Here is a 22,690-nt window from a genome sequence, read left to right as displayed (position 1 = left end):
CCAAAAAGTTCAACTTTGGGTTCATCAGACCAGAACACCTTTTGCAACATGCTTTTGGGAAACTTCAGATGTGTTTTTGCAAAATTTAGCCGGGCTTGGATGTTTTTTTTTTTTAAGAAAAGGCTTCCGTTTTGCCACTCTACCCCATAGCCCAGACATATGAAGAATACGGGCGATTGTTGTCACATGTACCACACAGCCAGTACTTGCCAGATATTCCTGCAGCTCCTTTAATGTTGCTGTAGGCCTCTTAGCAGCCTCCCAGACCAGTTTTCTTCTCGTCTTTTCATCAATTTTGGAGGGACATCCAGTTCTTAGTAATGTCACTGTTGCACCATATTTTCTTCACTTGATGATGACTGTCTCCACTGTGTTCCATGGTATATCTAATGCCTTGGAAATTCTTTTGTACCCTTCTCCTGACTGATACCTTTTAACAATGCAATCCCTCTGATGCTTTAGAAGCTCTCTGCGGACCATGGCTTTTGCTGTAGGATGCAACTAACAAAATGTCAGGAAAGACCTACTAGAACAGCTTAACTTTATTTGGGGTTAATGAGAGGCACTTTAAATGATGACAGGTGTGTACTGACTCCTATTTAACATGATTTTGAATGTGATTGCTTAATTCTGAACACAGCTACACCCCCAGTTATAAAAGGGTGTTCACACTTATGCAACAACATTATTTTAGTTTTTTAGTTTTATTTCCCTTTACCTAAAATATTTCAGCATGTTTTTCAATTGAGTTGTACAGTTTATAGGTCACATTAAAGATGGAAAAAGTTCTGAAATGATTTATCGTTGTCTCATTTTTTTACATCACAGAAACCTGACATTTTAACAGGGGTGTGTAGACTTTTTATATCCACTGTGTGTGTGTATATATATACAAAAAATGGATATACCGTGGATGTACATAGAGAGAAGGAATACAAATGCAGAACAATAGTGCAACACTGTATGATAATTGTTATTTATTATATAACTAAAGGTAGAATGCTCACATTTATAATCCTCAATCTATTATGAGGTATCATTAAGGTGTACAATAAAGATATTTATAACATCAATAGTGGCTCTTATTGTTGTGGAATCCAAAAACAAGGGATTAGAGATAAATGCATACTTACTACAAATTACCTCAATCCTATGAGGTAAGTAAAAGCGTCCTTTTATAGAGTAAACGTCCTGCAGCAATCCAGATACTAGCTTCTGTGTCTCCTTAATATGGTGGGTGTGTTATCTTTTCTTTGCAGACTCTTTTTCAAGCTCTCCTCTCAGTAGTATGAAGTTTCGTGGACTGTTCACGTGTGGAAACTTCCTGCAAAAAACTTTTTAATTTGAGGGCCTGTACGGAACCTCTGAAAGGTTTGTTTGGACTTTCAGAGGTTCTGTACAGGCGCTCAAATTAAAAACAGTTTTTTGCAGGAAGTTTCCACACGTGAACAGTCCACGAAACTTCATACTACTGAGAGGAGAGCTTGAAAAAGAGTCTGCAAAGAAAAGATAACACACCCACCATATTAAGGAGACACAGAAGCTAGTATCTGGATTGCTGCAGGACGTTTACTCTATAAAAGGACGCTTTAATTTACCTCATAGGATTAAGGTAATTTGTAGTAAGTAGGCATTCATCTCTAATCCCTTGTTTTTGGATTCCACAACAATAAGAGCCACTATTGATGTTATAAATATCTTTATTGTACACCTTAATGATACCTCATAATAGATTGAGGATTATAAATGTGAGCATTCTACCTTTAGTTATATAATAAATAACAATTATCATACAGTGTTGCACTATTGTTCTGCATTTGTATTCCTTCTCTCTATGTACATCCACGGTATATCGTGACACTGTGAGGAGAGCATCAATTTGATTCACAAAGAAATACAACACTTTTACCATACCAAGGAGACATAGAAGCAAGATCCTAGACCACTGAAGAGACACCCGTACCATAAAGGGACGCATTTACTTACCTCATAGGATTGAGGTATTTTTTAGTAAGTAGGCATCTATCTCCATTTTTGGATTATCCTAAGAACAAACATACATCAGGCGAATTTGGTACTGATTTGTTTATCTTGTTTATTATCCATTCTTATTCTCATCTTTATTGTATATTGTACTAATAGGTGGTAACGAGCATTTTTACTATCTGTCAGAATTCTCTGATACATATTTGTATTTGTATATGTTTAAATAAGCAGTGCGCCCTGGTTCCATTCTTTTCACCCATTTTCAGATACAAACAAGAAATAAGACAGTGATAGGTGGGGACCTATCAATTTGTCATTATTTCAGGTACTAGGCAGCCGGTTTATTCCATTCTCTAAGAAATTAGAGCCTCAGTCTGAGGGTGGTACACTTAGCACTGATAAATTAATCTCTCTTTACACACACACACACATATATATATATATATATATATATATATATATTTATTAATTTTTCTTCTTTTTTTTTTAAGCATTTTATCTTGACTGAAAATGAGCCCTGCTCCTGTCCAGGAATCCAATACAGGCATATAGCAGTAGGGGTGGGGGGCTGCTCCTTTCAGAAATGCTGTGCCTTGCTGATATCAAATACATTGTAGATGCAGTTAACCCAGCAGCTAGCTAGCAGAGGGGACTGCAGTTTTAGACTTTTTGGCAGCCGTGGGGTTAACTGCGTCTGCTATGTATTTGAGCCATTTCTCAGAGAGCAGGAGATTGTGTGGGAGGTTCCATAATGATTACATACCCTAAGTTTCAGACTGCAGCAGACGTCCCTAGGGGGAAATATAAGTAAGTGGCTTTCCCTCCTCTTCACTCTCCTGCATGGGCTCTGCTTTTAGACTTCTATAGATTGATCGACTGCTACTGAGATTATAATCTGAAAGTGAAAGTAAAACAGCCATTTTACAAATGTGTGCTAAAAGCAACCACTAGATGGAGCTGGTTGTCAAGAAACCACATACAAATCAATGCAGTACAGACAAATCAATTGCGTACTCTCGCGGTTTTAAAATCCCGGCGATTAATCGTGGTTTAAAACTGCATCCAAGATTAATCATGCAGCCCTAATCTGTAATATCATCTACTTTTTCCTCCAGCTCTGCAGTTCTGCCCCCAATATCTTGGATGTTCTGCTTAAGTTCTTGTAGTGCTGAAGATTCTAGTAGCCCCGTGACATCTCCTGGGGTGTTCTCTTTCTTGTCTTCTCAAGATGTATCTGAGTGTTGCCCAGTCACAGTTAAAGGGACAGTCAAGTCCAAAAAAAACTTTCATGTTTTAAATAGGGCATGTAATTTTAAACAACTTTCCAATTTACTTTTATCACCAATTTTGCTTTGTTCTCTTGGTATTCTTAGTTGAAACCTAAACCTAGGAGGTTCATATGCTAATTTCTTAGACCTTGAAGGCCGCCTCTAATCTAAATGCATTTTGATAGTTTTTCACCACTAGAGGGCATTAGTTCACGTTTTTCATATAGATAACATTGAGCTCATGCACGTGAATTTACCATGGAGACAGCTCTGATTGGCTAAAATGCAAGTCTGTCAAAAGAACTGAAATAAGGGGGCAGTCTGCTGAGGCTTAGATACAAGGTAATTACAGAGGTAAAACGTGTATAATTATAACTGTGTCTGTTATGCAAAACAGGGGAATTGATAATTAAGGGATTATCTATCTTTTAAAACAACAACATTTCTGGTGTTGACTGTTCCTTTAAGAGAAAGAGGTGGGTTGGTTCTTACTTGCCAAGAGGTTTAAACAGTAATTTAGACCATCAGCACTCCATTCACGAGCCGCGTGTAAGGGGTATCTGCTCTTTGTTTGTATATATTAAAAGTCCCTTTTATTATGTCTCAAGTAAGCTGACGTGTAAGAGGAAAGGTACTTAATCTGTGAGATGAGTTCTTAGTTTTGTGTTCTTCTCCCCTGGGGCTTTGTCACTTCATGACCATGTGGGAAAAAGGGAAGATGGATATGACCCACTAGTATCTAATGGGAAAGGAATAGGGAGATAGAACTGACTGTATTACTGGGTAACAGAAGTGATATGCAGCTGAGTAAATTTGTTGAATAAATATCTTGGCCTTGTAAGTAGTAGGTTCCTTTGATAGTAGATTAGCAAAGCTGCTAAGATTTTAATTGAGCTGTACCGCTTTTGTTTAATTATTTATCTCAAGAGGTTTAGAATGTGTTTGTTCTTCGTCACTGAACGTTGTCAGAAAAAAGATTCCATGCCACTTGAGATTCTTCTGCGGCCCTTCGTTGATTCTTGAGTCAGTTTAGGGACTGGTCAACTCATGTCAGAATAGGCTATAAGCTGTTGTCAGGTCTCAATAATTTCTCCCATAGGAGTCCCAAATAATTTTCTAGCGCTCACCTTATGCAAGAGGTGCCTTTTCTTTTTTTTTTTTTTCTTCTGCGCCGGTTTTTCTCTTAGTGCCATGATGGATATGTATTCCTCCAGAGCTGAGCCCCGACCCTCCGGAGTGTAAGGCACGAAGTCTGCAAGACAGCGACTCGTTCTCAGATGTCCTCAATGCTGTGTTGTGATGCTCAATCATAGGCCTCTGTGTCGGGTGTCGCAGACAAATGTTAAAGTCTCAAACCCTCTGCCGATGTCTGTAGCAGTCAGTCTCTTTAAGTTGTAGGCGTCAAAATTCAACTTATTGCCATTAATTTCTGATATAATTCAGCTTTTTTAAAGTTTTACACACAGAGCTCTTGTGCAATGCGACCACTCTGTTTAGCGGTTAGCTCCGCCCTCATTAACTTTTTTTTTTTTTTTACTAGACTGTCCCTTTAAATATTCCTTTTTCAGTATTTCTTTTTAAATTCCTTCCACTGTCTAAGCTTGAATTACACCCATTCTACACTGTACTTATACCATTCTAGTTATTTTGTGTGTATTAGAATATTCGGCCAGGTTTCTTTTGCTTTGGGTGTTATTTAAGTCATTTTAATTTCCACCCACGAGAGGAGACACACTAATATTTACCCTTTTTTCTTATTTTATTTTTAAATAGTATAAATACAGACATAGCAGTTGGAAAAAAAACCCATCTTTATTTTATAGAACTGCATTTGTTCCATATTCCTCCTGTATGCTGTTAAGAAAAAAAAATCCTACTTATATCGCTTGGGACTGTAGGATGTGTGGTTCTTGACCTCTGCTTACTCACTATGATTGTGAGGATGACTTCCTGATCCTACACACCCAAGAGATTTACATGTTAACATACAGTCCCTCCCAACAAAGTGCACTTTTTTTTTTATATATTTTTTTATAGAAGTTTTGCAATATTACAATAATATGAATCCAATGCAAATAACAAGAATAGCTGGATTGCAACTTAGTATCATGTGAATGCAGTTACATGTTTCAAAACTTAAATTAATATATAAAGCAACAATATTACAATGATGTGGATAATAATATAAGATCATATTTTCCAGCATAGGAAAAAGAATCTATAGCACAACGGAAAGGTATAAAAGGTCTATGCAAATAGAGAAATATATAGCTGCATAAGGAGATGAGTACTAGTACCCCTATAACTAGTGATAGATGTGAAAATATTACATTTAGAGATAAGTCTTGGTAGAGCCGATATCAATATGATATAGGCTAGTTGCCTTACCTTCTGATCTTGGGGGGGGGGGGAGAAAAAAAAAAGGGGAGGGGGAGGATAAGGGATGAGGTGGGGGGAAGAAGTAAGTATTTTTCTATCCCGGGAGTAGGAATAAGTTTTGATAATCGTTTAACTAGTTTTTTGAAGTTATTAATCATTGGGATATTATTTTCTAATTGTGCCGTTAAAGAGGTAATTTGTGGCAAGATCTAGGCACATGTTGTCCCCACAGTCACTAGGTTTGGTTCTCTCTCCTGGCTCTGTCTCCATAGCTCCCAGCTCAAACAATGTAGGTCGATTTTGTTATTGGCAGCAAATACAGGGCTTTCCATAACCTTGATATGTGAGATGATTTTTAAGACTTGGGTACACCTAGGGCCCTTAGGTTGACGCCAGGCCCTAGCAATGGCTAGCTTAACTGCCGTAAATAAATAAATACAAAGATTAAGAATAGAGGTTGAAATACTGCTATAGAATATATGGAAGAGTCCCATTTGGGGATTCTCACCCCATTCAATACCAAATCTTCTGCTATAAAGGAGACCTCTGGTCCAGAGCCTTTGTATTTTTGGGCACTCCCTCCTCATATGTGTAGAAGTCCCAACCTTCCCACATCCTCTCCAACACCTTTCTGTTTGCTACACTGAAGCTTATGAGTGTGTAGTGAGGTGTCAGGTTCTTCCACCAGACCTTCTCTGTGTAATGGAGCATCTTGAAGTAGCAGAGGGAGCAGCAGGACATTGAACCTGAAGTTCCTCCAGAGATTTTAGACAACAGCCAGGAGTCTTCTGGAGAGCGGAGACTGAATATTTATGGCCCTATGCTACACAGTGTTTGTGCAGAGGATCCGGATACCGTGCCTGACGTTGCTTGTAGCTGTAAAGGCAGACCCACTGTGCCTGTCGTGTGTGACAAAGTAGCTGTAGGAACACAGCGCTCCACTTGAATGCTTGTATCACTTGCGAATCTTGTAAGTGCAATTTGTTTGCGTGTGTAGCAATTTGTAATAAAAATCCTTCACTTGAGTTTGGCCCTGTGCGCCTTTTTCTTTTTTTTCTTTTCATGTCCAACACATTGGAGAGTTTAGATGGGATATCTGAAAGAGTCTAAGAGGGGTCAAGTGCCACTGGGTGAGAATCTTAAAGCAGGGGTCGATAAATCTGTTTAAAGTTTTGGAGCCAGTAAGAATACTTTTAGGAGCCAGACAGTGGTATCTGTATACAGATCTATGGAGAATAACCCAAAAAGTTCGGAGCCAGGGGTAAAATTTGAGGAGCCAGTGACTCCCAGGCTCCTGGGTTTGTCAAGCCCTGAAAGTATAATTCAAAATATGAAACACTATGTATAGCCTTCCTAGTGATTAATACTGCTTTAGCCCATGAAGTTTCCGGAGCTTTGAACCTCAGGGATCTTTCCCATTGTTTAATTTAGGGTGTTTTACAAAAAATGGGTGGCTGTAAGATATCCATATAAGCAAGAGGAAACATCCTTGTAGGGGTGCATTGAGGAAACCCCATGATTTAAAAAAACCTTTTAACCCCTTAATGACCAGCGTCGTACCCTGTACGACACTGGTCGTTATGCTCTTAAGGACCAGCGATGTACCCTGTACGTCGCTGCAGTCCTGGTCTTCTCTCTACCACGATATCGTAATTTTGAGCATAAATAGATTTGCAGAGAAGGCCACTCTGTTGGTGGGTGGGAGGCTAAGGAGGGAGACGGATTGGCGGCCTATCGCTGTAGGAGGAGGGTTGGAGCGGGTGTGTCCGCTACGTCACGCTACAAGGAAGCCCAAAATAAAAAAAACACCTGCATCATTGAGGGGGAAGGAGGGAGGTAGGGGCAATGAGGAGGATCCTATGTGGGATCCGTTGCCATAAAGGGATCTGGGAGGGGGGAGGGTATTAAGGGGGCTGCTACACTACAGAAATAAAGGTTATTTTGCCTAATTTGTAGCAAACTGGGTACTGGCATACAGCTGCCAGTACCTAAGATGGTGGCAAATAGGTAGAGGGGGAGGGTTTGAGAGCAGTTTGGGGGGGATCAGGGAGGTTGGAGGCTAAAGGGGGATCTAACACTGCAGAATATTTATAAAAAAAAATAAAAGCCTTTTTTTTTAGTACTGGCAGACTTTCTGCCAGTACTTAAGATGGGGGTGACCATTGTGGGGTGGGATGTGTAAGGTGGGAGGGTAACCTATTCACTAAAGCTAAAATTAACCCTACAAGCTACCTAATTAACCCCTTCACTGCTGGGCATAATACTATAGTGTGGTGTGCAGCGGAATTTAGCGGCCTTCTAATTATGTCAAAGCCATATATGTCTGCTATTTCTGAGCAAAGTTGTTTGTAAATAATTTCAGTGAGAAACCTAAAATTGACAAAAAGTTAACTATTTTATTAATTTGATTGCATTAGACGGTGAAATGGTGGCATGAAATATACCAAAATGGGCCTAGATCAATACTTTATATAGTTTTGATAGGTAAATCTATAAAAAAAAAGCTCTATTTCTGTTTAAATGTAGTGATGGCAAAAATGCTAAAAATGCTTTGGTCTTTTGGAGAAGTTTTTGTTTTTTGTTTTTGCCCGGTCCTTAAGAGGTTAATATGATAAACTCAAAATGAAGTATTGGTGAGTGAGGAAAGCGGGCTTGGAAAGTTGTGGATGTAATAATCTAATCAGAAAACAAAGTGCACATTTTTGATGGCTTCATATGCAAAAATATTCTGCTTGATAAACATTATCCATTATCTTGGAGAAAAAGTGGTAAAATTGATGCTTATGTTGAAGTTTTTAGACACAGAGTATTTAGACATTTGCACAGGCTGTGTGCTAAAAGATATTGAACTGAAATGCAATGAAACAATGACTAAGAGGATAAGGTGAAAGCTGTCGATGCTGAAGTTATTTACATCCATGTAAACTGTTTAGTAGTTTCAGCCCTTTTCTAGTTTCAAAAGTACCTTTACTGGTGGTGATCTACCAGGCTTGTAAATCTTTATCTCCTTTGTTTGTGGGCATATTTCCCTTAAAGGGACAGTCTACCCGAAAATTGTTATTTTTTAAAAAGGTAGATAACCCCTTTTATTACCCATTCTGCAGTTTTGCATAACCAACACGGTTATATTAATATACTTTTTACCTCTGTAATTACCTTGTATCTAAGCCTCTGCAGATTGCCCCCTTATTTCAGTTCTTTTTACAAACTTGCATTTTAGCCAATCAGTGCTGACTACTAGGTAACTCCACAGGATTGAGCACAATGTTATCTATTTGGCACACATGAACTAGCACTGTCTAGCTGTGAAAAGCTGAAGAAAATCAGAGAGATAAGAGTCGGCCTGCAGAGGCATCTGAAATTTAGAGGTTAAAAGTTAGAAAGTACATTTGATATAACAATGTTGCTTGTACTAAGCTTGGGATTGGGTAGTAAAGGCTCTATCTATCTTTTTAAGCAATTAAAAATCAAGTAAACTGTCCCTTTAAATTTTGTCTTCTACAAATAAGGTACATTCTCTGCCTCCTTAGAAATTTTCAAATTAGCTGCAATTTGACACTGAGAAAAAATTTTCAGCACTCAGAACAACTTGTCCTTGAACAACTTCACTAAGCTCCTTTGACATCATGATTATAAAAGATATTTCAACTAATATCCTTCTTCAAAGACTCTAACAGGAGCACTTGCATAGCTAGGAGACGCACAGGCCGAACTTACTAATAGAACACATATTAGGTGTCAGTTATTAAAGGGACACTGAACCCAAATTTTTTATTTTGTGATTCAGATAGAGCATGACATTTTAAGCAACTTTCTAATTTACTCCTATTATCAAATTTATTTCATTCTCGTGGTATCTTTATTTGAAATGCAAGAATGTAAGTTTAGATGCCGGACCATTTTTGGTGAACAACCTAGGTTATCCTTGCTGATTGGTGGATAAATTAATCCACCAATAAAAAAGTGCTATCCAGAGTACTGAACCAAAAAAACTAACAAAAAAAAACAAGTTTAGATGCCTTCTTTTTCAAATAAAGATAGCAAGAGAACGAAGACAAATTTATAATAGAAGTAAATTAGAAAGTTGCTTAAAATTGCATGCTCTATCTGAATCACGAAAGAAAAAATTTGGGTTCAGTGTCCCTTTAACAAATACAACTCATGTGTGTACTAGGATGTTGCTCTTTGAATAAACAGAATATGAACATCAAAATGACACATTCATGGTTTAGGTAGATCCAATTCTAAGATGCTTTTCAATTTCTATGTTATCCTTTGTTGAAAAACATACCTAGGCAAGCTCTTGAGCAGAAATGCACTACTGGGAGCTAGCTGATGATTGGTGTGTATACATTTGCCTCTTGTCATTGGCTGACTAGATCTGCTATCTTCCAGTAGTGCATTAGTGCTCTGGAGCTGACGTTAACTATCGTTTAATGAGTTAGACACAAACCACAGTGCAACAAAAATGCTAAAGTACATTACAGACTTCTATGTGTACTTTTATATTTCTTTCAATACATAGGGGCCAATTTATCAATGTCTGGCGGACCTGATACGCTGTAGCATATATCATGTCCGCCAGACATTGCTGAATACGCTGTCGGCATTTAACATTGCACAAGTAGTTCTGGTGAACTGCTTGTGCAATGCCGCCCCCTGCACATTTGCCGCTAGCAGGGGCTGTAAATCAACCCAATCATATTCAATCGGGCGGATTATTGTCCGCAGCCTCAGAGGCAGCGAATGAGTTAAGGAGCAGCGGTCTTAAGACCGCTGCTTCTTAACTCCTCTTTCCAGTGAGCCTAAAGGCTCACGCGGAAACAGGGGTATTTGGCTCCATTCAGGCCATGATAAATCGGCCCCATAAGTGTCACAAACATTTAAACATGTATATGCAAAGGTTCTAAGAAGTGGTTGTTCATATAAATGTGTGTGTTATAAACTGCCTTTAGGGGGTTCCTTGTTTCCAAAATGGGTCCCTCTATGTTTTATGGGTTGGTGATCAGGCCACTAAACCCCTCATCAAATCCCTTGTGCCCAGGTGGATACAAATCAATATTTAAAAAAAAAAAAAATTAAAAAAATTCTTATTTAAATTAGATTTCTTTTTAATTTAATTAGTGGTTTTTTTTTAATACAAAGCTTTTTGAGGACACATCTATCTAAGGATAGCTTCTATTTAAGATACATCATAATCCAAAGGTTATTCATCCTGAAATAAGGATTCATATTTATTATGTAGCATGAGGCTGTCTATTCATGGCGGTAATGTTTTAATTTCTCCAACATAGGTGTGTCCGGTCCACGGCGTCATCCTTACTTGTGGGATATTCTCTTCCCCAACAGGAAATGGCAAAGAGCCCAGCAAAGCTGGTCACATGATCCCTCCTAGGCTCCGCCTACCCCGTCATTCTCTTTGCCGTTGTACAGGCAACATCTCCACGGAGATGGCTTAGAGTTTTTTAGTGTTTAACTGTAGTTTTTATTATTCAATCAAGAGTTTGTTATTTTAAAATAGTGCTGGTATGTACTATTTACTCTGAAACAGAAAAGAGATGAAGATTTCTGTTTGTAAGAGGAAAATGATTTTAGCAACCGTTACTAAAATCGATGGCTGTTCCACACAGGACTGTTGAGAGGAATTAACTTCAGTTGGGGGAACAGTGAGCAGAATTTTGCTGCTTGAGGTATGACACATTCTAACAAGACGATGTAATGCTGGAAGCTGTCATTTTCCCTATGGGATCCGGTAAGCCATTTTTATTACAGACAGTAAATAAGGGCTTCACAAGGGCTTTTTAAGACTGTAGACATTTTCTGGGCTAAATCGATTCATATATAAACATATTTAGCCTTGAGGAATCATTTTAATCTGGGTATTTTGTAAAATAATATCGGCAGGCACTGTTTTGGACACCTTATTCTCTAGGGGCTTTCCCTAATCATAGGCAGAGTCTCATTTTCGCGCCGGTATTGCGCACTTGTTTTTGAGAAGCATGACATGCAGTCGCATGTGTGAGGAGCTCTGATACATAGAAAAGACTTTCTGAAGGCGTCATTTGGTATCGTATTCCCCTTTGGGCTTGGTTGGGTCTCAGCAAAGCAGATACCAGGGACTGTAAAGGGGTTAAAGATAAAAACGGCTCCGGTTCCGTTATTTTAAGGGTTAAAGCTTCCAAATTTGGTGTGCAATACTTTTAAGGCTTTAAGACACTGTGGTGAAATTTTGGTGAATTTTGAACAATTCCTTCATACTTTTTCGCAATTGCAGTAATAAAGTGTGTTCAGTTTAAAATTTAAAGTGACAGTAACGGTTTTATTTTAAAACGTTTTTTGTACTTTGTTATCAAGTTTATGCCTGTTTAACATGTCTGAACTACCAGATAGACTGTGTTCTGAATGTGGGGAAGCCAAGGTTCCTTCTCATTTAAATAGATGTGATTTATGTGACACAAAATTTAGAGAAAATGTTGCCCAAGATGATTCCTCAAGTGAGGGGAGTAAGCATGGTACTGCATCATCCCCTCCTTCGTCTACACCAGTCTTGCCCACTCAGGAGGCCCCTAGTACATCTAGCGCGCCAATACTCCTTACTATGCAACAATTAACGGCTGTAATGGATAATTCTATCAAAAACATTTTAGCCAAAATGCCCACTTATCAGCGTAAGCGCGACTGCTCTGTTTTAGATAATACTGAAGAGCATGAGGACGCTGATGATATTGTTTCTGAAGGGCCCCTACACCAGTCTGAGGGGGCCAGGGAGGTTTTGTCTGAGGGAGAAATTTCAGATTCAGGGAAAATTTCTCAACAAGCTGAACCTGATGTGATTACATTTAAATTTAAGTTGGAACATCTCCGCGCTCTGCTTAAGGAGGTGTTATCCACTCTGGATGATTGTGAGAATTTGATCATCCCAGAGAAACTATGTAAAATGGACAAGTTCCTAGAGGTCCCGGGGCCCCCAGAAGCTTTTCCTATACCCAAGCGGGTGGCGGACATTGTAAATAAAGAATGGGAAAGGCCCGGTATACCTTTCGTCCCTCCCCCCATATTTAAAAAATTGTTTCCTATGGTCGACCCCAGAAAGGACTTATGGCAGACAGTCCCCAAGGTCGAGGGGGCGGTTTCTACTTTAAACAAACGCAACACTATACCCATAGAAGATAGTTGTGCTTTCAAAGATCCTATGGATAAAAAATTAGAAGGTTTGCTTAAAAAGATGTTTGTTCAGCAAGGTTACCTTCTACAACCAATTTCATGCATTGTCCCTGTCACTACAGCCGCGTGTTTCTGGTTCGATGAGCTAGAAAAGGCGATCACTAGTGATTCTCCTCCTTATGAGGAGATTATGGACAGAATCCGTGCTCTCAAATTGGCTAATTCTTTCACCCTAGACGCCACTTTGCAATTGGCTAGGTTAGCGGCGAAAAATTCTGGGTTTGCTATTGTGGCGCGCAGAGCGCTTTGGTTGAAATCTTGGTCAGCGGATGCGTCTTCCAAGAACAAATTGCTTAACATTCCTTTCAAGGGGAAAACGCTGTTTGGCCCTGACTTGAAAGAGATTATCTCTGATATCACTGGGGGTAAGGGCCACGCCCTTCCTCAGGATAGGTCTTTCAAGGCCAAAAATAAACCTAATTTTCGTCCCTTTCGTAGAAACGGACCAGCCCCAAGTGCTACGTCCTCTAAGCAAGAGGGTAATACTTCTCAAGCCAAGCCAGCCTGGAGACCAATGCAAGGCTGGAACAAGGGAAAGCAGGCCAAGAAACCTGCCACTGCTACCAAGACAGCATGAAATGTTGGCCCCCGATCCGGGACCGGATCTGGTGGGGGGCAGACTCTCTCTCTTCGCTCAGGCTTGGGCAAGAGATGTTCTGGATCCTTGGGCACTAGAAATAGTCTCCCAAGGTTATCTTCTGGAATTCAAGGGGCTTCCCCCAAGGGGGAGGTTCCACAGGTCTCAATTGTCTTCAGACCACATAAAAAAACAGGCATTCTTACATTGTGTAGAAGACCTGTTAAAAATGGGAGTGATTCATCCTGTTCCATTAGGAGAACAAGGGATGGGGTTCTACTCCAATCTGTTCGTAGTTCCCAAAAAAGAGGGAACGTTCAGACCAATCTTAGATCTCAAGATCCTAAACAAGTTTCTCAAGGTTCCATCGTTCAAAATGGAAACCATTCGAACAATTCTTCCTTCCATCCAGGAAGGTCAATTCATGACCACGGTGGATTTAAAGGAGGCGTATCTACATATTCCTATCCACAAGGAACATCATCGGTTCCTAAGGTTCGCATTCCTGGACAAGCATTACCAGTTCGTGGCACTTCCTTTCGGATTAGCCACTGCTCCAAGGATTTTCACAAAGGTACTAGGGTCCCTTCTAGCGGTGCTAAGACCAAGGGGCATTGCAGTAGTACCTTACTTGGACGACATTCTGATTCAAGCGTCGTCCCTTCCTCAAGCAAAGGCTCACACGGACATAGTCCTGGCCTTTCTCAGATCTCACGGATGGAAAGTGAACGTAGAAAAGAGTTCTCTATCTCCGTCAACAAGGGTTCCCTTCTTGGGAACAATAATAGACTCCTTAGAAATGAGGATTTTTCTGACAGAGGCCAGAAAAACAAAACTTCTAAACTCTTGTCAAATACTTCATTCCGTTCCTCTTCCTTCCATAGCGCAGTGCATGGAAGTAATAGGTTTGATGGTAGCGGCAATGGACATAGTTCCTTTTGCGCGCATTCATCTAAGACCATTACAACTGTGCATGCTCAGTCAGTGGAATGGGGACTATACAGACTTGTCTCCGACGATACAAGTAAATCAGAGGACCAGAGATTCACTCCGTTGGTGGCTGTCCCTGGACAACCTGTCACAAGGGATGAACTTCCGCAGACCAGAGTGGGTCATTGTCACGACCGACGCCAGTCTGATGGGCTGGGGCGCGGTCTGGGGACCCCTGAAAGCTCAGGGTCTTTGGTCTCGGGAAGAATCTCTTCTACCGATAAATATTCTGGAACTGAGAGCGATACTCAATGCTCTCAAGGCTTGGCCTCAGCTAGCAAAGGCCAAGTTCATACGGTTTCAATCAGACAACATGACGACTGTTGCGTACATCAACCATCAGGGGGGAACAAGGAGTTCCCTGGCGATGGAAGAAGTGACCAAAATCATTCAATGGGCGGAGACTCACTCCTGCCACCTGTCTGCAATCCACATCCCAGGAGTGGAAAATTGGGAAGCGGATTTTCTGAGTCGTCAGACATTACATCCGAGGGAGTGGGAACTCCATCCGGAAATCTTTGCCCAAATTACTCAACTGTGGGGCATTCCAGACATGGATCTGATGGCCTCTCGTCAGAACTTCAAGGTTCCTTGCTACGGGTCCAGATCCAGGGATTCCAAGGCGACTCTAGTAGATGCACTAGTAGCACCTTGGACCTTCAAACTAGCTTATGTATTCCCGCCGTTTCCTCTCATCCCCAGGCTGGTAGCCAGGATCAATCAGGAGAGGGCATCGGTGATCTTGATAGCTCCTGCGTGGCCACGCAGGACTTGGTATGCAGATCTGGTGAATATGTCATCGGCTCCACCATGGAAGCTACCTTTGAGACGAGACCTTCTTGTTCAAGGTCCGTTCGAACATCCGAATCTGGTCTCACTCCAACTGACTGCTTGGAGATTGAACGCTTGATCTTATCAAAACGAGGGTTCTCAGATTCTGTTATTGATACTCTTGTTCAGGCCAGAAAGCCTGTAACTAGAAAAATTTACCACAAAATATGGAAAAAATATATCTGTTGGTGTGAATCTAAAGGATTCCCTTGGGACAAGGTAAAAATTCCTAAGATTCTATCCTTTCTTCAAGAAGGATTGGAGAAAGGATTATCTGCAAGTTCCTTGAAGGGACAGATTTCTGCCTTGTCTGTGTTACTTCACAAAAAGCTGGCAGCTGTGCCAGATGTTCAAGCCTTTGTTCAGGCTCTGGTTAGAATCAAGCCTGTTTACAAACCTTTGACTCCTCCTTGGAGTCTCAACTTAGTTCTTTCAGTTCTTCAGGGGGTTCCGTTTGAACCCTTACATTCCGTTGATATTAAGTTATTATCTTGGAAAGTTTTGTTTTTGGTTGCAATTTCTTCTGCTAGAAGAGTTTCAGAATTATCTGCTCTGCAGTGTTCTCCTCCTTATCTGGTGTTCCATGCAGATAAGGTGGTTTTACGTACTAAACCTGGTTTTCTTCCGAAAGTTGTTTCTAACAAAAACATTAACCAGGAGATAGTCGTGCCTTCTTTGTGTCCGAATCCAGTTTCAAAGAAGGAACGTTTGTTGCACAATTTGGATGTTGTTCGCGCTCTAAAATTCTATTTAGATGCTACAAAGGATTTTAGACAAACATCTTCCTTGTTTGTTGTTTATTCTGGTAAAAGGAGAGGTCAAAAAGCAACTTCTACCTCTCTCTCTTTTTGGATTAAAAGCATCATCAGATTGGCTTATGAGACTGCCGGACGGCAGCCTCCTGAAAGAATCACAGCTCATTCCACTAGGGCTGTGGCTTCCACATGGGCCTTCAAGAACGAGGCTTCTGTTGATCAGATATGTAGGGCAGCGACTTGGTCTTCACTGCACACTTTTACCAAATTTTACAAGTTTGATACTTTTGCTTCTTCTGAGGCTATTTTTGGGAGAAAGGTTTTGCAAGCCGTGGTGCCTTCCATTTAGGTGACCTGATTTGCTCCCTCCCTTCATCCGTGTCCTAAAGCTTTGGTATTGGTTCCCACAAGTAAGGATGACGCCGTGGACCGGACACACCTATGTTGGAGAAAACAGAATTTATGTTTACCTGATAAATTACTTTCTCCAACGGTGTGTCCGGTCCACGGCCCGCCCTGGTTTTTTAATCAGGTCTGATAATTTATTTTCTTTAACTACAGTCACCACGGTATCATATGGTTTCTCCTATGCAAATATTCCTCCTTTACGTCGGTCGAATGACTGGGGTAGGCGGAGCCTAGGAGGGATCATGTGACCAGCTTTGCTGGGCTCTTTGCCATTTCCTGTTGGGGAAGAGAATATCCCACAAGTAAGGATGACGCCGTGGACCGGACACACCGTTGGAGAAAGTAATTTATCAGGTAAACATAAATTCTGTTTTTTTGGGGTAAATTAATTCTGTTAAGCCATTCACAATGTCATGCTCTCCCAAAGGTTTCTGTAAGATTATTTCGGACATTTGATTGGTGGATAAATTCATCCACCAATAAAAAAGTGCTATCCAGAGTCTGAACCAAAAAAAAAGCCTAGATGCCTTATTTTTCAAATAAAGATAGCAAGAGAACGAAGAAAAAATGATAATAGGAGTAAATTAGAAAGCAGTTTAATATTGCATGCTCTATCTGAATCATGAAAGAAAAAATTTGGGTTTGGTGTCCCTTTAAATAAAACTATTTAAATTGTTATGGTAATAGTTATATTTCTTCTTCCAATAAAGTACAGCTGCAAAGTTGATCAAATATGAACCCTTTAAACTATTTACTATTAAGATTGTTCACCTCCCAATAATTTAATTCATTTCAGTGATTTATCTATGTATTTCTTATGGTATATAACCAAATCAGTAATTGATATAACTAATTATTTAAAAAATGAAACCTTTATTTAGAAAACCATTATTTGAATTGAGTCTTACTGGCTAGTGATTTTAAAATTGTATGCTCTATCTGAATCATGAAAATGTTGGGGTTTTTACGTCCCTTTAAGGAATAAGAACTCCCTTGTGCCTGTGTACTATGAAAACTATAGAATTTGCCATAGAAATTACATTTATTTGCATTCTGTGTGATGTTTTTTCCTTAAATTAAGGTATTTCTTCACTGAGGCGGTTAACCTAATAGCATTTTGTTTTTGGTAAGCATTCTGAATACACAGGATTGCAGCAAGTTATTCAGAGCACAAAAAGATATTCTCGTATGTCGTGAACAATTAGTGGTACTAAATTATTTATTGACCTTTGGTTTTATTTGTGTAATATAATCTACATTCTTATTAACAAGCATTGGAAAAACAACCTGATCATTTGTGTTGATGTTGGATCTTTTAAAGTAGTACAGTCTATGCTTTAGCTTATTGAACCATTGTTTTCCATCAAGCTCCAGAGAGAGTCAGTTAATAATGGAAGAGAGCAGGATACACTGGCAAGTTGGCAACAATAGCAAAATTAAAGGTACAATATACACCAATTTTCATATAACTGCAAGTAATAGACATTTCTATAAAGAAGAATATGCATAGATACTAATATAAAAATCCAGTTTGAAACCTTTTAAAAACGTTCTTAGGAGCTCCCAATTTAGCACTGTTGATGAGGTTAGGCTGGGACACCCAGGGAAATGGGCTGAGAAATCAAGAAAAACAGACACTCCCCTCCTCTGCATATGAAAAGACTTATTACACAAGCTGGGATCTGTAGACATCAGCATAAATATATAACTTTGGGGCTTGGTTAGGAGTCTGAAAATTAGCACAATGTTATTTAAAGATAAGCAATAACAAAATGTATGCTTACCTGATAAATTATTTTTGTTCTGAATGATGATGGTCCTCAGTCCTCCATAACATATGGGATATATTTCCTGCCACTAGGAGGTGGTCAAGAACCCATACAAGAGCTATAAAACTCGCCCATCTCTCTCTAGCTTTACGTATAGCTTAGAAGAGAACAGGAAGAAAAGGTAGGAAAGGCAGGGTCTATAGAGGTGTCTTTAGAACTGCTAAAGTCCTTCAGGGTGTGGTGTCGGCTAAATAGGAACTGTCAGTGAAAGTATTTTCCCACCCTGAGCATAACAAAGACCATTGGCTTGGGTATTAATCTCATATGTTATGGAGGACTGTGGGCTATCATCATTTTACAAAAAAGAAAACAAAATTTATGCTTACCTAATAAATTATTTTCTTTCTGAAAGTATTTTTGCTTATTTTTGAAAATTATTTTAATATACTTGCCAGCAATTTTTAAACAATGTTTTTTATGCAAACAATTTTTACTTAAAGGAATAGTCTAGTCAAAAATAAGCGTCCATGATTCAGAAAGAGCATGCAATTTTAAGCAACTTTCTAATTTACTCCTAATATCAATTTTTCTTTCTTCTCTTGGTATCTTTATTTAAAAAAGCTGGAAAGTAAGTCTAGGAGCCAGCCCATTTTTAGTTCAGCACCTGGATAGCGCTTGCTGATTGGATGGCTACATTTAGACACTAATCAGCAAGCGCTATCCAGATGCGGAACCAAAAATAGGCTGGCTTCTAAGCTTACATTCCAGCTTTTTAAAATAAAGATATCAAGAGAACGAAGAAAAATTGGTAATAGGAGTAAATTAGAAAATTGCTTAAAATTGCATCCTCTATCTGAATCATAAAAGTTTAATTTTGACTATACTATCCCTTTAATTAGCCCTTTTAGGATATTCACAGATCTCAACATATTTTATGTCAATACCAATGCTACCTTAGTAGCTTTTTGTCCTTTATGATTCCCAGAGTAATGTACAAACAAACTAGAAGTCTTTCTTTTTAGTAGCTTGGAGATAGAACTTCAGAGCTCTAACTATGTCCAGATTATGTAACAATCTTTCCTTGTAGTTAGCAGGGTCTGGACAAAGAGAAAGAACAACAATTTCTTGATTGATGTTATCAGGTGAAACCACCTTTGGAATAAAATCATATTTAGTATGCAGTACAGCCTTAGCTTTGTGAAAAACCAGAAATGGAAGGTCACAGGATAACGCGGACAACTCAGAAAGTCTTTTGGCAGAAGAGATAGCTTATAAGAGAAGCACCTTACAATACAACAGCTTTATTTCTATGGAATGCTTTGGTTCAAAGGGAGGACCCTGAAGAACTGAAATAACTAGGTTCAAATGGAGTACTCAGCAGCGAGAGACATGCTTTCTGGAGTTTTAACCTGCATGGTTCTGTCAGGAACAGACACATACGGACTGAATCTATTATGACTCCTAAAAATGTTACCCTTGTAGCAGGAAATACCAAGGTTTGGGAACATTGATCTTCCAACTATGGTTCTGGAGGAATAATAGAATCTTGCGAGTATGAGTTATCGCCAAAGACAGAGAAGGCACTTGCATCAGTATGTTGTCCTGATATGGTGCTATTGAGATCCCCTGAGCTCTGATCACTGCTAACATGACACCTAACACTGGAGCTATAGGCAGACCAAACAGAAGAGCGACAAACTGGTAGTGTTTGTCCATATAAGCAAACCTCAGGAACTGATAGTGATACCTATGAATGGGGATGTGCAACTATGCATCCTTGAGGTCTATTGTAGTCATAAATGTACCCTGTTGTAATAATAATTATTATGCAAATGGTTTCCATCTTGAAAGTGGAAACTCTGACAAACATATTTAACGTCTTTAGGTCTAAGACAAGTCTGTAGGTCCCTTTCTTCTTTGGGACAATAAACTGATTGGAGTAAAACCCTTGACCCTGATGAGGTGCAAGTACTGTGATAATTACCCCATATACTCTTAATTCCCGAACACACTGTAGAAAGGCAGCCACCTTTGACTGAAGTTTGGGAACATGAGACAGAAGGAATTGCCCTTGAGGAGGTCTGGACTTGAAGCCTATCCGATAACCCTGAGAAATTATGTTTTGAACCCAGGGGTCCTGGCCTGACCTGTACCAAGCCTCCTGAAAGAGACTCCGTCTGCCTCCTAATAGAACAGATTCTGGTCTGGGGGCTGCACCTTCGTGCTGATTTAGTGGTGTTTGACTTTTTGGATTGCTTGGACTTCGAAGAACTAGGCTGACTTGGAGGGCTCAGGTTTCTGAGAAGAGGAGGACTTCTGATCTCCTGAGGAGCGACAGAAACAAAACTGATATCCTCTTAGGTTCTTTTCTTTGGATTTTTTATCCCGAGGAAGAAAAGCTCCTTTCCCCCGTGACTGTCTTAATAATGAAGTCCAAGGGACTATATTATCAAGCTCCGAATGGAGCTTGATGCCCCGCTACTCCATAACTTGTCCGTCTGCTCTGAAGCTGTGGACATCAATCCGACTAATCCTATATGATCGGGCTGATTGACACTCACTGCTAGCGGCCGCAAATCTGCAGGGGGCAGCTTTGCACAAGCCATTCACAAGAACTGCTTGTGCAATAATAAATGCCGACAGCATATGCTGTCAGCATTTATCGATGTGCGGAGGATCATGTATCGTATCATGTCCGCTTGCACTTTCATAAATCGGCCCCCAAGCTTGAACCGAATAGAATCTTTGCTTGGAAAGAAAGTCATCAGTCTATTTTGGAGTTCATGTCTGCTGACCAAGATTTTAACCATACGGATCTCCTTGCCAGCACTGCCATAGACAGTAGAGGAATTGTCCGCCACCATAACCATACGGATCTCCTTGCCAGCACTGCCATAGACAGTAGAGGAATTGTCCGCCACCATTTTGACTAGAGAATCACACCATACTGTTCCTGCTGCAGCCACACAGGTGAGAGAAACTGCCGGTCTAAGTAACAGGCCTGCTTAAAGAAAGAGTTTCCTTAAAAAGGACTCTAATTTGCGGTTCATTGGGTCTCTAAACAAAGTGCTGTCCTCCATAGGGATAGTTGTATGTTTGGCGAGAGTGAAAATAGCACCATCAACCTCAGCGATTCCCACTCTTCAACATTCTGTTCTGGGGTACATTTTCCTAAATCTAGTGGAAGGAGCAAAAGGTACGACTGTCTTTTTCCATTCCTTAGCAATATAATCAGATACCTGAAACAACTGTGGAATTTTTGGTGCAGCTTTGAAAACAATATTTAACTGATTAACAGGCTTGTTTTCTGCAGGTGTTTCCTCATAAAGTCTCTAATACTTCATACAATAAATTTTGGCTATGCTCCACCTTAAATCTAAAGGCATTGTCATATTCAGGTTCAGGCAAAGGCATCAAAACTAGATGTATTTGCATCCTCAGAGTCAGAGCTCTGTAAGAGAGCAGGATGTTTGGGTTGAAGGGAAGTATTTTGATTGTTTTATTTTTGTTATGCAAGCTTTAAAATGTTAAAACCAGCATCCACACATGAGGAGCTGTACGAATCACCACTCATATCGAAAGCGAATTAAATGCTTTGTTCTCTTGGCATTCTTTGTTGAAGTAGCAGCAATGGGAGCTAGCTGAACATATCAGGTGAGCCAATGACAAGATATATATATATATATATATATATATATATATATATATATATATAGATATATATATATATATATATATATATACACAGTATGTGCAGCCACCAATCAGCAATAAGCTCCCACTAGTGCATTGCCACTCCTGAGCCTACCTAGGTATGCTTGTCAACAAATAATATTGAAAAAATGAAGCAAATTCAGTCATAAAAGTAAATTTGAAAGTTGTTTAAAATTGCATGTTGGGTGTCCCTTTAAGGTGAAACCAACATGAAATGTGTGATTGTATACAACTCTGTCCTGGGACTCTCTGTTCTGATAGGGACAACTCCCATAGAAGAAGTTTTTTCTCTTGTAAGGTGTATCCAGTCCACGGATTCATCCATTACTTGTGGGATATTCTCCTTCCCAACAGGAAGCTGCAAGAGGATCACCCACAGCAGAGCTGTCTATATAGCTCCTCCCCTAACTGCCACCCCCAGTCATTCTCTTGCAGCTCTCGACAAGGGAAGTAGCTAGAGAGATGTGGTGAATTAGTGTAGTTTATCTTCAATCAAAAGTTTCTTATTTTTAAACGGTGCCAGCGTTGTACTGTTTTTTTACCTCAGGCAGAAATTAGAAGAAGAATTTGCCTGAGGTTTTTGATGATCTTAGCAGATTGTAACTAAGGTCCACTGCTGTTCTCACACATAACTGAAGAGTATGGGGAAACTTCAGCTGAGAGAACGGCCTGCAGAATTAACTGCCCTGAGGTATGTTCAGTATATTATTTTCTAGAGGATAAGAACTAGAAAATGCTGACAGTGCCTGATATAGTTAAGGTAAGCCTGATTTATTAAACTGGCATCAT

General features: G+C 39.7%; 1 protein-coding gene across 1 annotated transcript in view; it reads left to right on the top strand.

Moving 5' to 3' along the window:
- Nucleotides 1-22,690, top strand: part of PLCE1 (phospholipase C epsilon 1) — a 702,162-nt gene that overhangs the window by 37,604 nt on the left and 641,868 nt on the right.

Source organism: Bombina bombina, chromosome 9 (assembly GCF_027579735.1).
Source record: "Bombina bombina isolate aBomBom1 chromosome 9, aBomBom1.pri, whole genome shotgun sequence".
In the NCBI taxonomy this organism is placed as follows: domain Eukaryota; kingdom Metazoa; phylum Chordata; class Amphibia; order Anura; family Bombinatoridae; genus Bombina; species Bombina bombina.
This window is presented reverse-complemented; position numbering and strand designations above follow the sequence as displayed.